This window comes from Hypanus sabinus, chromosome 9 (genome assembly GCF_030144855.1).
Source record: "Hypanus sabinus isolate sHypSab1 chromosome 9, sHypSab1.hap1, whole genome shotgun sequence".
In the NCBI taxonomy this organism is placed as follows: Eukaryota; Metazoa; Chordata; class Chondrichthyes; order Myliobatiformes; family Dasyatidae; genus Hypanus; species Hypanus sabinus.
The window spans coordinates 24774086-24788071 of record NC_082714.1 but is presented as its reverse complement, the minus strand read 5'-3'; the positions used below and the strand labels follow the sequence as shown (position 1 = coordinate 24788071).

General features: G+C 39.1%; 1 long non-coding RNA gene across 3 annotated transcripts in view; it reads left to right on the top strand.

Annotated features, from left to right (window-relative positions):
* LOC132399195 (uncharacterized) overlaps nt 1–13017 on the top strand; it is a 91910-nt gene extending 78893 nt beyond the window's left edge. For 2 of the 3 annotated variants that reach the window (XR_009513907.1, XR_009513909.1), the window contains 2 exons: nt 10992–11181; nt 11908–13017. This is a non-coding gene — a long non-coding RNA (uncharacterized LOC132399195). The remainder of the gene's footprint in view (nt 1–10991; nt 11182–11907) is intronic. The other variant, XR_009513908.1, reaches the window with a different exon arrangement.
* Nucleotides 13018–13986: the final 969 nt, after the last annotated feature.

Here is a 13986-nt window from a genome sequence, read left to right as displayed (position 1 = left end):
GAAGTGAGCAGAGATTCCTCAGTTTATTTTGATGCTGAAATGACTATATACCAGGTGACCTTACTGATTAATGTGACAATGGATCTGAAGTGCAATACAGTGAATAAATTTAAAAATAAAAAAATAGATATAGTTGTCAAAGCTCTGTGCTGAATTGGGGGGGATTGAGCTTCTACCAGACAACAATTCTTACAAGCAAAAGTCGTTCTTTTATGACAGATTGGTAATGAAGAGACCACTTACTGTGCTCTAATGAACTCCTTCCCTTATCTGTTTCCTTTTGCTTGTGTGCTTTTTCTGAAGAATGAATAGAACCATATGTTAATGAGGAAAGTAAATGGTTTATTTTATAAATATCCTCCACCTTGCCCAGATTTTGACACTGTCAACAGGAAGACTTATCTGTCAGTAGGAAATGGGAATGATTGATGTCTTTCAAGAAGTCGTATTACAGTTATGTTCTGAACAGATGTCCTAAATGAAGCAGAACATTTCATCTGATACAGACTGGCCCTTCCCGTATTGCAGCAGGTGAATAAATCACCAAAGATTCTTTTTAACGGAACAGCATGAAAAACATATAAGTAATATATTTTAAAACCCACAAGCTTGTGGCGATAAACATTATTATTTGCATAATTAGATTCACAATGGACCACTGCTTGCTATATCTGAGTGCAGAAACTTGTCTTGTGTGCACTGATGTGAAGTGTAACCCTTCATCTAACCTAATGCTCTGACATCTGCCAAGTGTAAATATATTTCCGCAAGTAATCTTTCTCAAGGTGCAAGAGTCTTTTTCTTTGGTAGTGATTTATTATCATCACATGCACCGAGACACAGTGCATAGCTCTTGTTTACGCTAGTACTTTGAGATAGTAAAATTAACAGAATGCAGAATAGTGTTGTGGTTAAAACAATGCTGCACAAGTAAAGTGCAAAGGGTCATTGGCAAAGTAGGTTGGGAAATCAGAGTCTGAGATCATCTTTTAGCATGTGAGCAGATGTTTATTCAAAAGCCTGATATCAGCGGGATAGAATTTGTCCTTGGACTGGCGGTAGATTCTCTGGTCACCGAGACAGGAGAGAAGAGAAAATGAGTGGTGGGGCCCTTGATTATGTTGGCTGTTTTCCTGAGGCAGTGGGAAGTGTAGACAGAATGAGTGAAGGGGAAGGCTGATCTGTATGAAGGACTGGCTGTGTTCACAACTCTCTGCAATATCTTGCAATCCTGGGCAGAATAATTACCACATCACACTATGATGCACGTAGATAGGATAGTTTCCATGGTGGATCTGTAAAAATTGCTAAGAGTCATCAGGGGCATGCTGAATTTCCTTGGTCAGCTGGGGAACTGAAGGCAGTGGTGTGCTTTCTTGGCTGCAGTATTCACATGATTGGATCAGGACTAGGAAACTGAAGCTCTCAATTTTTTCATTATTGCTGAGTTTTCCTGTGTACTTGTGGGCTCAAGTTCTAGTTACTTTTTAATCCAGTGACAGAAAACTACAACAGTTTGTTAGAAGTTGCCAAAAATCAAATGGCTTGTGAAGTTACCAGTCACATCCATTGGAATGAGAGTTAAATACAGGCATGCAGCCATTGTAACAACTCACAGGCTGCCCATCTGTCCTGAGAAGTACATGTGTACACTTTTGGCCTGATTTAAATGTTGCTGCTGAGTTGCAGACATCTAATAGACAGTCTGCCACTCAGGAACAAAAGTATTTTGGTCTTTCCTCACAGAGTCAGTCGATCACTGCCTAGCCCCAGAGCAGGACTGGGGTTGTACAATCTTCAGCGGAAGCAAACTTCAAATTCCTAGCCCCACACAAAAAAAAAACAAAAAGTGGGTTTGTTTTGGAGTAGTTTCCAGTGGTCAAAAGAATTTCAGAACTAGGTCTCTACAAGCCACAAAAAATATGATTGATATATTTAATGACTTATGCTTACTTTTGCGTGGCAGGTTGGAGATAGAGGTACATTTTTACCAAAGGAGGAATAAGGCACTCCTTTCTGCTAGCCTGAAGATCACCCTTGGGCAAGGTGTAGCACCTGCTTAGCCTCCCAATCAGAGAGCAGGTGGTGGATGGTCGTATGAGCAGCTGGCACATACCACAAGTCCTGATCATGCGACCACTGATGCCAGGCAGTCAATCACGAAAGAGTGTTGATAATGACTGTGGTCACCCACATTGTAAAGACACTGCCCGGAAGAAGGCATTGGTAAAACACTTCTGAGGAAAAATTTGCCAAGATCAATCATTGTCATGGAAAGACCATGATCGCCCACGTCATATGACACAGCACATAACAGACAATGCTTATTTCATGTCACTTTCCTGAACATTAGAGTTAATATGGTGCAGAGCACACTTCTGGTCTACACCAGGAACCACAAACAATGGTGAAAATTTCAGAGACCTGGAGCCCATTTTACATTTGGAAAGTATGAACTGAATTTTGGATTGCTTCCTTAAGGATTTAAAAGATGTTTTTCATTTTTCAAGATCAGCTAACATTTATTGCCCTTAATCTGAAAATTTTGCTAAGCCATTTGAAAGGGTAGTTAAGAGTCAACCACATTAAGTACAGTAGGTCAGAAGTCACAAATGGGTAAAGATGAAAGATCTTCTTCATTGAAGGGAATTACTGAACTAGATGGGCTCTTATAATAACCTGGTAAAAAATTTTTGTCATTAATACTAAGACTTCTTGTTGTTGCTTCATCCAAATTTCAGGTTGTTAATTGAATGTAAATTCCAAGTTTGCTGCCATGGGATTAGGAGCAATGACTAGAGTGTTAGTCCATGCCTCACATATACCATAAAAAATTAATAGAGATACTCAATAGGTCAGCCAGCATCTGTGGAGAGAGAATTAATGTGTCCGGTTGAAATGGGAAAATGCGAAACACTTACAGGGCACGCAGCATCCTTGCAAAGAGAAGCAGAGAACATTTCAGGTTCGGGATCCCTCAGCAGAACTCTTCTGTTATCTGCTGGCTGTTCCCAGTATTTTCTGTTTATATTTCAGTTTTCCAGCATCAGTAGTTTTGTTTTCATTTAAACAGTGCCTGGTTTATACTGGTTAATTCATACTTGTGCAGTGATGGTAGTCTAAATACAATGTTGTCCAACACACCTGAGTGAATCTCAAAGCTCAGTTTTGGAAGAGGTTGAAGCACACAGTCATGCTTTTCATTCCCTAGCCAGGAATGCAGAAAATGCTTTAGCTGGAGTAAGTCTATCAGACCAGTGATCAGAGAATGTGGAGTGTGGAGCAGTGTATTAGATCCAGCTGTCACATTGGAGCTGATAACATTGAGAAGCTGTGATTTGACCAGCATGTGTCCAGCGCAATGCTAGATGCTGTTTGCGGTTCAGCAGTAATATGTTTCCATTGCTGAACTTAAAGCCCTGTCTGAAACCCTGCGACATAAGGTTGTAGCCATTTCTGCATTCACACTCATTTATGGTATGGAATTCAACCTCTCAAGCCAGCTGCTCACTTGATGATATTCTTGCACAGTGCAGTGATGTTTGTTGGAACTCGTTATTTCCATAATCATGACCTTCTGTGGGGCTGACTGTGCAGTTATACAGGAGTGGGAGTGCAACAGGAAAAGGTGTGAAATTAATTGAGTAAATAAAATACTTGCGTAGTAAGAAATAAAATATGCTTCACAGTGGAATCATAAGTACATAGAAGTGCTGATGTTAAGAATGCAAGTAATCAAAATAGAGTTATATATGCCACAAATGAACAGTGCTATTTTTTTAAATAATCAAACCAGATCAAAACTGGTTTATGGTTAAATCGGTGGTGTTGTTTTACTGACATTCGACTCCTGAATATTTAATGCAGAAGGAGGCCCTTTCGCCCATACAGCCTGTAAGAGATCTAACCTCTTTGTCCTTCTCTGCTCTGATCTCTCTGTTCTTTTTTGGTTTTGCATCCAATTTTGAAAGTTATGACAGGAACTCCATCTTTTTGAGCATTGCAACTTGTTGTGTAAAAAATAAAAAAAACTCCCCTGTGTTCTTTTGGTGTCATCTTAAGATATATATCTGTCTCAAGCCAAGTGCAGGCATCATGTCTTAAACATTAGAAATATTGCTTGACTTTACAGTATGAGAAATAATATCCCTGAAGGCATCCTTCATCTATTTAGACTTGTCCCCAATGTCTCTTTAAAAAGTATGTTCCATTTATGCAATATCATAGAACCATTTGCCTCCAAATCCTACGATATCACCAGCAGATGCAAAAAAAACCCCCACTCCCTCTAGAGTTGTCACTGCAAATAAATCAGTTATTTGTGAACAAGGTGTCTTTTTTAATGTAATTGCCTCGACGGTTCTTGTGTATATCTATTACTGCTACTCAGTCACTTTCTCATGAAATATGCAAACCTCTTCAAGGCAAAATGAAATAACAGTGAGTTTCTGGTCACTTACGTAAGCTGCCCAGTCTATTTCCAGTACACAAATTAAAGAGACTTCACAACGTGAAAAGAAATATTTCAAGTCAGGATTTCAGGAGTGAGTTGTTAATTACGCGGTTTCCAAGAAGTTGAATTATTTTACAAGCATATTTGCAAAGTTCTAATTTGATTGTAAGCTTGAGATTTCTCAAGACCTTAGTTAGGTTAAAGGAATGAATTCTATTACCACCACGATGTGAATTCTTCTGAAGTTCCTGCTTTTAAGAATCATATTTTGTTTACAGTTTATTTGAGGGTTATTTAATTCCAGAGCGTATCGCCTGTGGTGTTACTCATAGTCACTTGATCATAGTGCATTGTTTTTTTATGTAAAATGGTAAATGTGTTTTTTGTAAGTCTCTCCACAGAGCCATCTATTGGCCAGATCCTGAGAGTAAACAGTGACTCCTGATATAAAGCTGGCTGAACTTCAGCAATTCATGTTGATAGCATAATGTGATTTAAAACCATAACAAGAAGTACGATTTATGGACAAGGAATATGGGATCTTGCAAGATTTTGACTTATATATATATGTCTCCATCATTTCTAAATACACTAACTCACAAAATTACAGTGATGTGCTGTTAATTTTTCTCACACATCATAAATACATTGAATAAATCACAATGGAACTTTATGTAATCCTTGTATTTAAATGGTAATTAAAAAGGCATTGAAGAATAGCAAAAGTCATTCTGTAAACTTAAATAGAAATATTACTGACCAGCGGCGTCCATTTTAGGGATGCTCTGGAACACTTGCAAATATTTGTACTCTAGACAGCACTTAAATGTTTTATTTCAAAAACAATTCTGTTGCCATAGTGATATGTGGATTTCTAATGTGGCTGATTCCAGGAAGGTCTGACTCCTTTAAAGCACTCCCTGCATAAAATCACCTTAATTTAACTATTTGCTGGAGGTTTTCATTTTAAAATTTCTCACAGATATCTGTGATAATATTGATAGAAAATACAGGTTCTGATACATACTGCAATTCTGATATTGTTGCAGCTTTTCCTGCAATACAGCAAATTTACAGTATCATTATATAACTGATGTGAAATAAAAATGTAATGAAAGATGAGGGCTTTGTATGTATATTTACAGTCATATTCACTGATAACTTTGCATATATTATTGATAGTACATACAGATGATCTTTTATTCTTCATCTCTTTTGTCAATTATTTATGTTTTCTCTTCTGCTGATATTTGGCAGTGTTTCCTGAAGTCCTGGAAAAACCTTGTGCCCACCAGAAAGTGAATTGAAAATCTGCAGTTCCTTCCTCCGTTTTTTTCAGTTGAAAGGGTGGTAAATTGCTGTCACTGCTCGTTTTGTGTTTCATGTTGAAGATGTGCGAGACACCCCTGGTGGATAAAAGGGCCGGGAATGCTTTGTCCAGTAACTGTGCCTGGGAATTCAGCTGCGGAACCATGGTGAAAGATCAGCACCCTGGAGAGAAGCAAGGCCATTTACTGCAGTCTAGGCCTGAATAAATTTTCAGCCATCATAAGTAAGGTTAACACCAAAGTGTCTCATAAGCAATGCCCATCAGAATTGAAATTTTATTTTTATAAGTTAATCTATCCAAACGATGGTAATTGAAATTTATTTATATATTTTACATACACATTCTGTAATCCCTTTGAAAATGTTGAAAGTAAATACAGGGCCTGGGGCTTGGGACATAATGGTTACTGCAGTTTGACAGTTTTACAGCATTTTATCATAAAAATGAAATAAAACTGTCTTAAAGGTGATAAAGGCTTCATAAATATGTTTGCAATAATATTCGGAATCAAGCTTATTATCGCTGATATATGTAATAAAATTTGTTGTTTTGTGGCGGCAGGACAGGGAAAGACATAAGAACTACTATCAATTACAAAGAGAAGTATATCGTGCAAAAGGTGAATTTGTGGGTTCGTGGACTGTTTGGAAATCTGATGGCAGAGGGGAAAAAGCTGTTCCTAAAATATTAAGTGTTGGCCTTCAGGCTCCTGCGCTTCCTCATAGACTATAGTAATGGGAAGAGGCCATGTCCTGGATAGTGGGGGTCTCTAATGGCGGATGTCGTCTTCTGGTGACACTGCCTCTTAAAGATGTCCTCAGTTTGCTGAGAACTCAGTAATTCTTTGCTACGGCAGGCTCAACAAAGGAAGGAATTTTTGAAGAACAGCGTGCTATGAATTTACAGTCAAAAAGAATCTTTGGATAAGTATGTTTTATTAATCATCCTCATGCTTTAGATGTGTTGGTCCAATAGAGCTGTCTTCTGCCTTCCTCAGCTTGATAATCAGCATATCTATAACTGTCGATTCAATGCGGTGAAGTACAAATACTTCAAATACCTTTTCTTTCCAGGTTAATTATCACTGCCCTATACGATGTGAAATTTGTTTTGCAGCTGCAATACAGTGCAAGAACAAAACATTATTGTGAATTATAAAATAAATAGTGCACTGAAAAGGAATAATGAAATGCTGCTTGCGGATTATTCAGAAATCTGATGGCAGAGGAGATGAAGGTGTTTCTGAAGCATTGAGTGAGAGTCTTCAGGCTCCCTTGCTTCCACTCTGATGGTAGTAACGACATGAGGGCACGTTCTGGATGTCCTTAATGATGTATGCTGCCTTCTCGATGGTGGAGAGAGTTGTGCCTGTAATGAATTTGGCTGAGTCTACAGTGCTCTGCACCCTTTTGCAATGGAGCCTCCATTACCAAGCTCTGATGCGGGCAGTCTTTACTGTGTATCTACAGATAAAAATATCGTCAAACTTCTAATGAATTCGGGCCTTGTTTGTCATTGCATCAAGGGGCTGAGCCCAGAACAGATTCTCCAAGATGTCGACACTCAAGAATTTAAAACTGCTCACACTGCTGACACCCGAGGACTGAGAACTGGCGTGTGTTCTCCTGACGACCTATTCCTGAGGTCCACACTTGGACTTCCTGACGTTGAGTGCAAGCTTGTTGCGACACCATGCAACCAGCCAATCACTCTCACTCCTGTACGCCTCCTCGTTGCCATCTGAGGTTTTTCCAGCAAAAGCGGCATAATCTATGAGTTAGATGGTCAACAAGGAGGAGTTGTTATCCCTGATCCATACTGACTTGTCCCATGATGAAGTCAAGGATCCAGTTGTAGAGGGAGGTACAGAGGCCCAGCCTTAGAAACTTGATGATTGATACTGAGGGGACGATGGTATTGAATGCAGAGGTATAATGAATAAACAGCAGCCAGATATATGCCTTGCACCTGTTGTCTAGGTGCTCCAAATCAGAGTGGAAAGCCAGAGATTGCAACTGCTGTAGACCTTTCTGCTGGTAGGGGAAATGCAGCAGGTCTAGGTCCTTGCTCAGGCAGGTGTTCATTTTAGCCACAAGTAAAGTGTATCTAAAAGTTATTGAGTATCACTGATCAAGTGTGTTTGCTCCTCTTGCTCCTTTGGTGACTTGTGGTCTGGGTTACCCACATTCACATACACATTCCACCAATAAAGAAGTGATATTATTCCATGTCAGTGAGAATACTCAAGCAAGATTTAAGGTTCCTGCTGAGTTTATATAAAATCTATGTGATAAAGATAAATTAATATTCGTGCTCTTTCCTTGTCCAGTTTCTGCAGGAATTGTCTAATTCCTAAATTCCTTTGCTCAACCTTTGCCTTATCAGCTATCTGAGACTCGTGATTCAGCATCATATCTTGGTCATTGGTCTGTTATTATCATTCTTCCACCTCATTCAAGTCTCTACCTGATATTCTTAGTCCAGTCCTCTCTCCCGGGCAGTAGTTCTACCGCTTGTATCTCACGTTTGAGAGTCCGAGAACCCTCTTTGAACTTTTCATTCCAGGCAGCATTATTGATTTAAACAAACCTGCTGGGCAAGGTGCAGCAGCAAACAGAAAGTGTTTCAAAAAATGTGGCCATGATATTAACATTAATTATCTAATCAATGGTCATCTGACTGGTCACTGTTCTATTGTTTGCCTTTGCTAAAGTTGGATCTGTAATAGCCTTAACACCTTACATTTACTTATCAGTTTTAATATGGTTTAATGTCGGAAGATTTTTGATGAAGTTTCCTTAAGGTTGTTATAGCTGGAGGTGCTAATAGGTGCAAGATAGAAAAAGTTATTTTAATTTGCAATAAGAATGTTTTTTAATACGTAAATAGTACTGAAAGAGAGCAAAGCAATGTGGGGCAGATGTCAAAAGGGTTTAAAAATGTTCTTAAATATGATCTGATCACAGATATTGAGTGATGAACATGAAGATCTGGGCCACAGTTCCATTCTTTTAACTCTGTTGTCTAGTGTGGCCTCAAAACAGATATTAATTCAAAGGAAACTCCTGCCTCGTGTGTGCTTAAGGTAATTTTAGTAGCATGGCTTGAATCCAGATGGTGCAAATCATAAGCTTTGCAAGGCTCTTTGAGCACAGCTCCCCATGTTTTTGTATTTTCTATGAACTGTAATTTAATGCAGCTTGTATTTTTTTTCACCTTAGAGGCTAAAATTACAAAGACTTGTTCCACGGGGGACAAACATATCTTAATAAAACGTGGCTTGGCTTGCGGTCTTGTAGATAACACACAGCAATTATATTTCCCTGGGTTGAATGATCTGGCATGATGGGCAAACACAAGAATCTTTTGTTCCTAGTGAGGTATCTCAAAAAGTAGTTTAGAGATTCATGTCTCTGTGTTTAATAACAATGAATGGAAGGATAGGCTTAATGAGCCTTACTGCAGATAATAGCCTAGTCTACTCAATCATTGTCTGAATAAGGAGCATTGAAAATTTGAGTTAAAATATCCAGAGGATGAGCAATGAGGAACAATGATATTCAATTCTAGAATTCAGAAAAGTCATGAATATCTATTGGCTGTAAAGTAAAGGGCTGTCTTAAGATCAGTGAGTTGCACACTGCCATATAACATAATCGATTTAGTTCATTTTTTATTTCATGTTTATAGTTCAGTTATGTAGCAGACACTGTCAGTGGCTTCTTATCAGATGTACTTGTACTCCTGCTCATTAATGCAAATATCTAATCAGCCAATCATATGGCAGTAACTCAATGCATCATGCAGATGTGGTCCAGCATTTCAGTTGTTGTTCAGACCAAGCACTAGAATGGGAAAGAAATGTGATCTAAGTGATTTTGTCCCTGGAATGATAATTGATGCCAGGCAGGGTGTTTTGAAACTGCTGATCTCCTGGGATTTTTATATACAACAATCTCTAGAGTTTCCAGAGAATGGTGCAAAAAGCAAAAAGACAAAACATCCAGGGAGCTTCAGTTTTGTGTTTTGTAGGAGAAAATATCTTGTTAATGAGAGAGGTCAGAGGAAAAATGGCCAGACTGGTTTAAGCTAACAGGAAGGTTTCAGTAACTCAATTGACCACGCTTAACGACGGTAGTTTGGAGAAGAGCACCTCTGAACACACAACAAATCAAAACATGAAGTGATTGGGCAACAGCAGCAGACCACAAACATGCACTAAGTGCCACTTTATTGGGTACAGAAGGCACCTACCTGGTTTTAGTATTGATTGAAGAATAGTGATACTCAAAGATTCAGAACAGTTCAGAAGACTTACAGAACATTATACCAGCAATGAAGACCGGGATGGATGAAAATCCAGACTTGGAAAATCAGGCTGAGTGAGTTTACAAATTTGCAAAGGGGAAATGAAACAAAAGACATCTTTCAAAAGTAAAACAAGATTAATACATGCAGTTAAGGAGCTCAAGACGAGATAGCAGAAACAGTACAAATAGACTACACTGGACAACTCAGGAAATGTGATAAAGCACAGGAGGCATGTTGGATTTATTTCGGGTGATTGAAGAAGTTCTGACTGTGATGACATCGATGACACATGGACAACAATACTAAAGAACACAATGAAGTGATCCATAAAAGGGAAAAAATACTTTTAAAACAGACACTTGCTGCAACTTATATACAATGACAGCAAATTTGCTGGCACCACACACTGCAACAGATATTCCATCTGATGAAATTATTGCAAAGCTGTAAATGCACTATAACCCAGCACACTCCAATATACTTCAGAATTACAAGTTTGGTACTTGTAATGGTCTTGTTATTATGCTATTTTAGTAAATTTCATATTTTAGAAGTCTGCATGTGTTTCCTTCCTCTTTAAGGCTGTATTGTTGTATATCTTTGGCATGATAGTAAAGAATGCATTCATTTGTTCTTCATCATATATTATAATTTATCCAGCTAATGTGATATATCAAAAACAGATGCACCTGTAGCAGTTTACACTGGCAACACAGATAAACAAAGTGGACAAGTCTCATGTGATCCTTCCCCACCCCAGAGGAAAATGTGACCAATGGTATAAGAAAACAAAACACTCCTGTTATACTATGGTAGTAAAAAATTATTACAATGATAACTATGAACGTGTAACACATGGGGAAGGCTTCCACTGCTAATGTAATGGTTTTTCTGTAGCAGGAGTGTTTGGATTATGGCTAGAGATAACGGACACTTTGGGATGTCTGGGTCTTTTGTTCAGCGGAAGATGGAGAGAGAAGATGCCAGAAAGGAGAGGTTGTAGACACCAGGAAGGAGTGGACTTGGAGTGGGGCCGGGAGTCGATGAAACCCAGGGAAATCGATGGAGGACCAGCGAAAAAGAAACGGTGAGCAACTTGTGCACATTAGACTGTCTCATTAACATGGGCCCTTTTCTTTTTGTTTTACTGTACTAACCCTTTAGTCAAGTTAAGAATTATAAAGCTAAATTGTTTAATTGCATATGGTATACGGTTCATTATTTCGTGGTACTGATTTGTAACAGGGTGACACATAACGCAGCATCCACACTAACAGGAGGTTTTGCACCTCAGTCTCATACGTTTGGTGGAGACAGACTTACCTCGACTTACCCAGCCAACAGAACCTGAGGATTACAAAAAGAAAACCCGACACTAATTATGTATTTCACTTCATAGTGGTGTTTTGTCAAAAAGAATGAATGTGCAGTTTTATAGTACTGTGGTAGTATTGGTAGTGTTCTAATTTGTTCTGTATTTCATTTTAGTACATAATGCATTACTCAGTTCAATGGCAATTTGAGTTTTTATACCTTTTTAACTATTTCCATGAAACTGACTAATTGGGGCAGCCACTTAATTGGCCAAAATGTACTGGACCTGATGTGCCCCAATTAACCAGAATCCACTGTAATTGTAAATAAGATGACATGGTTCCTGGTAGGTGTTTGACTGAACTTAGAAGAAAAAATCTATAGTGTCAAGGAACCATGGTGTCAGATGTACAAGAACAAAATACAAATTATCCAAGCAAGTTATTCTGGTGATTATTTGCCTGTAATTGTAATCACCAACATCAGATCCTTATTACAGAAATTGTCCTTTTATGGTCTCCGAAAGCTTCCATTTCATAGCTTTACCCTGTCTGGACACTGCCCTGGCTGGTTGCATCACGGTCTCGTACGATCCCACACCACCTGTTTCAAGAACAGCCACTTCCCTTCAACCGATCAGTTCTTCAACCAACTTCGGCAACTGTAATGACTACCTCAGTATTGTTACGAATGTGCCACAACTCTGAGAGGCCGAAGAGTACAAAGTTGCCCCCTCCTTTTTGAGAATCGCAAGATCGCTATTATTTTGGGTCTGAGACCCAGGAAATGAGAGAGAGACACGCAGAATCCACAAGGGTTTGAAATGTGTGTCCTGGCCTCAGCGATACAAAGCCACGGATAACAGCCATTGTCTCCTGGAGACGGAATTATGTATTGAGTACTGTACTATTCATTGAAGCCCTTAGGGAATGACCAGAGTGGGCTGGTTGAGGGATTGCATCATCCCAACCTGATTGACATCTGAGACCCCGTGAGTAAGGGTAAAAGAGGGTCTGGGGAACAATCCCTTTAGACGCACCAGGAGAAACATATGAGACCAGTGGGGACTTGTGTGTGTCCATCCTTGCCCAGATGACAAGTCTTCCACGGAACGGCCTCGCTAAAGGACGAATACGGATCAAGATCGGATGAAAGGAAAAGCTGGCAAGTTTCAAAATCTGTCTCTCTCTCCAACCAAAAAGCTGCAGCTTGAATGAACTGAGTGACTTTTATATTTCCATCGGACAATACATTATCCCCTAGACAACGATAGAGCTTATTTCTTAGTGATTATTACTATACCCGCACTTTAAGATTTAGTATTGATGACGTATATTATCTGTATGTTTGCATTGATACTATTTTTGTGTATTTTTATCAATGAATACTGTTAAAAATAGTACCATCAGACTTCAACGGACCTCTCTATCTTTGCTGGTAATTGACCCAGTTACGGGGTTCGTAACAGTATGAACACTATGACCACTTTGTAAGGAATGAACATCATTTGCTTTTTGTTCTAATTATGTTCTTTCTTATAAAAACAGTGTATAATTTATGATTAAATTATGTTTCTCTTCTGAATGTTGTGTATCTGATGACATGTGCCTGCGATGCTACTGTAAGTAAGTGTTTCATTGCACCATGCATATATGTACTTGTGCATATGACAATAAACTTGACCTTTGATTTTGCATGTCTACAAATTATGGATAATCTACCGTGGCTCAATCACTAGCCAGAGGTACAGTGGCATCAGCACCGGACATTGAGTTCGAATGTGGCTAGCTCCTTGAACGCTTTCCAGCTATGCTGGGTTGAACTTCTAGCAACCGGGCCTTGTAGAAAAACAGTCAAATGCTACGGACGTGGCAGAAATGCTGCCCAATGCACCTCAAGGTGTGAAAAGGAACGACATCAACCGTGGTCAACAGTGATAACTTCAGTGAGTTCTCACATTACTCAGGTACTCAGCATTTCCCTGTGTGGTAGGGAAATTCCAAGCAGCTTCTAAAGTAGGTTACACAGTCGGCACAATATTGTGGGCCAAAGGACCTGCAACGTGCTGTAGATTTCAATGTTCCATGTTCTATCACACATTTTGAGATCACATCTTGAAGACTGGAGGCATTAGTGAACTGGAAGGAAACAAGGAAAGAAAAAATTAATAGATGTAGTCTTGGCAAGGCAGTGTGATCGTAATGCAGTTTGGGATAGAAAGCTGAGGGAGAGATTAGCGTGTGGGTTAAGTGACATGAAAACAGAAGCCAACTCTTTCACATGCAAGGCTTTCCTTTTTAAAAAAATTGAGAAACTAGTTGCAACACAAAAGGCACTGAGAGAGTTGCGTTCAAGTGAAAATGTGCATATAAGCTCAAAACTCACTGGTTTCAGCACCTGGGGCTTACACTGTCTGCTGTCCATAATAAGAATGTACAAACTGACCTTTTCACCAACTTTGCTCAAAGAGAGAGGAGATAAAAGTGGTGATATTGAAGATAGGAAATGTCCAGCAGGTCAGAAGTATAACCATAAGAGATCACCAGAAGAATGCACGCATAGGAAAGATTGGGCAGTA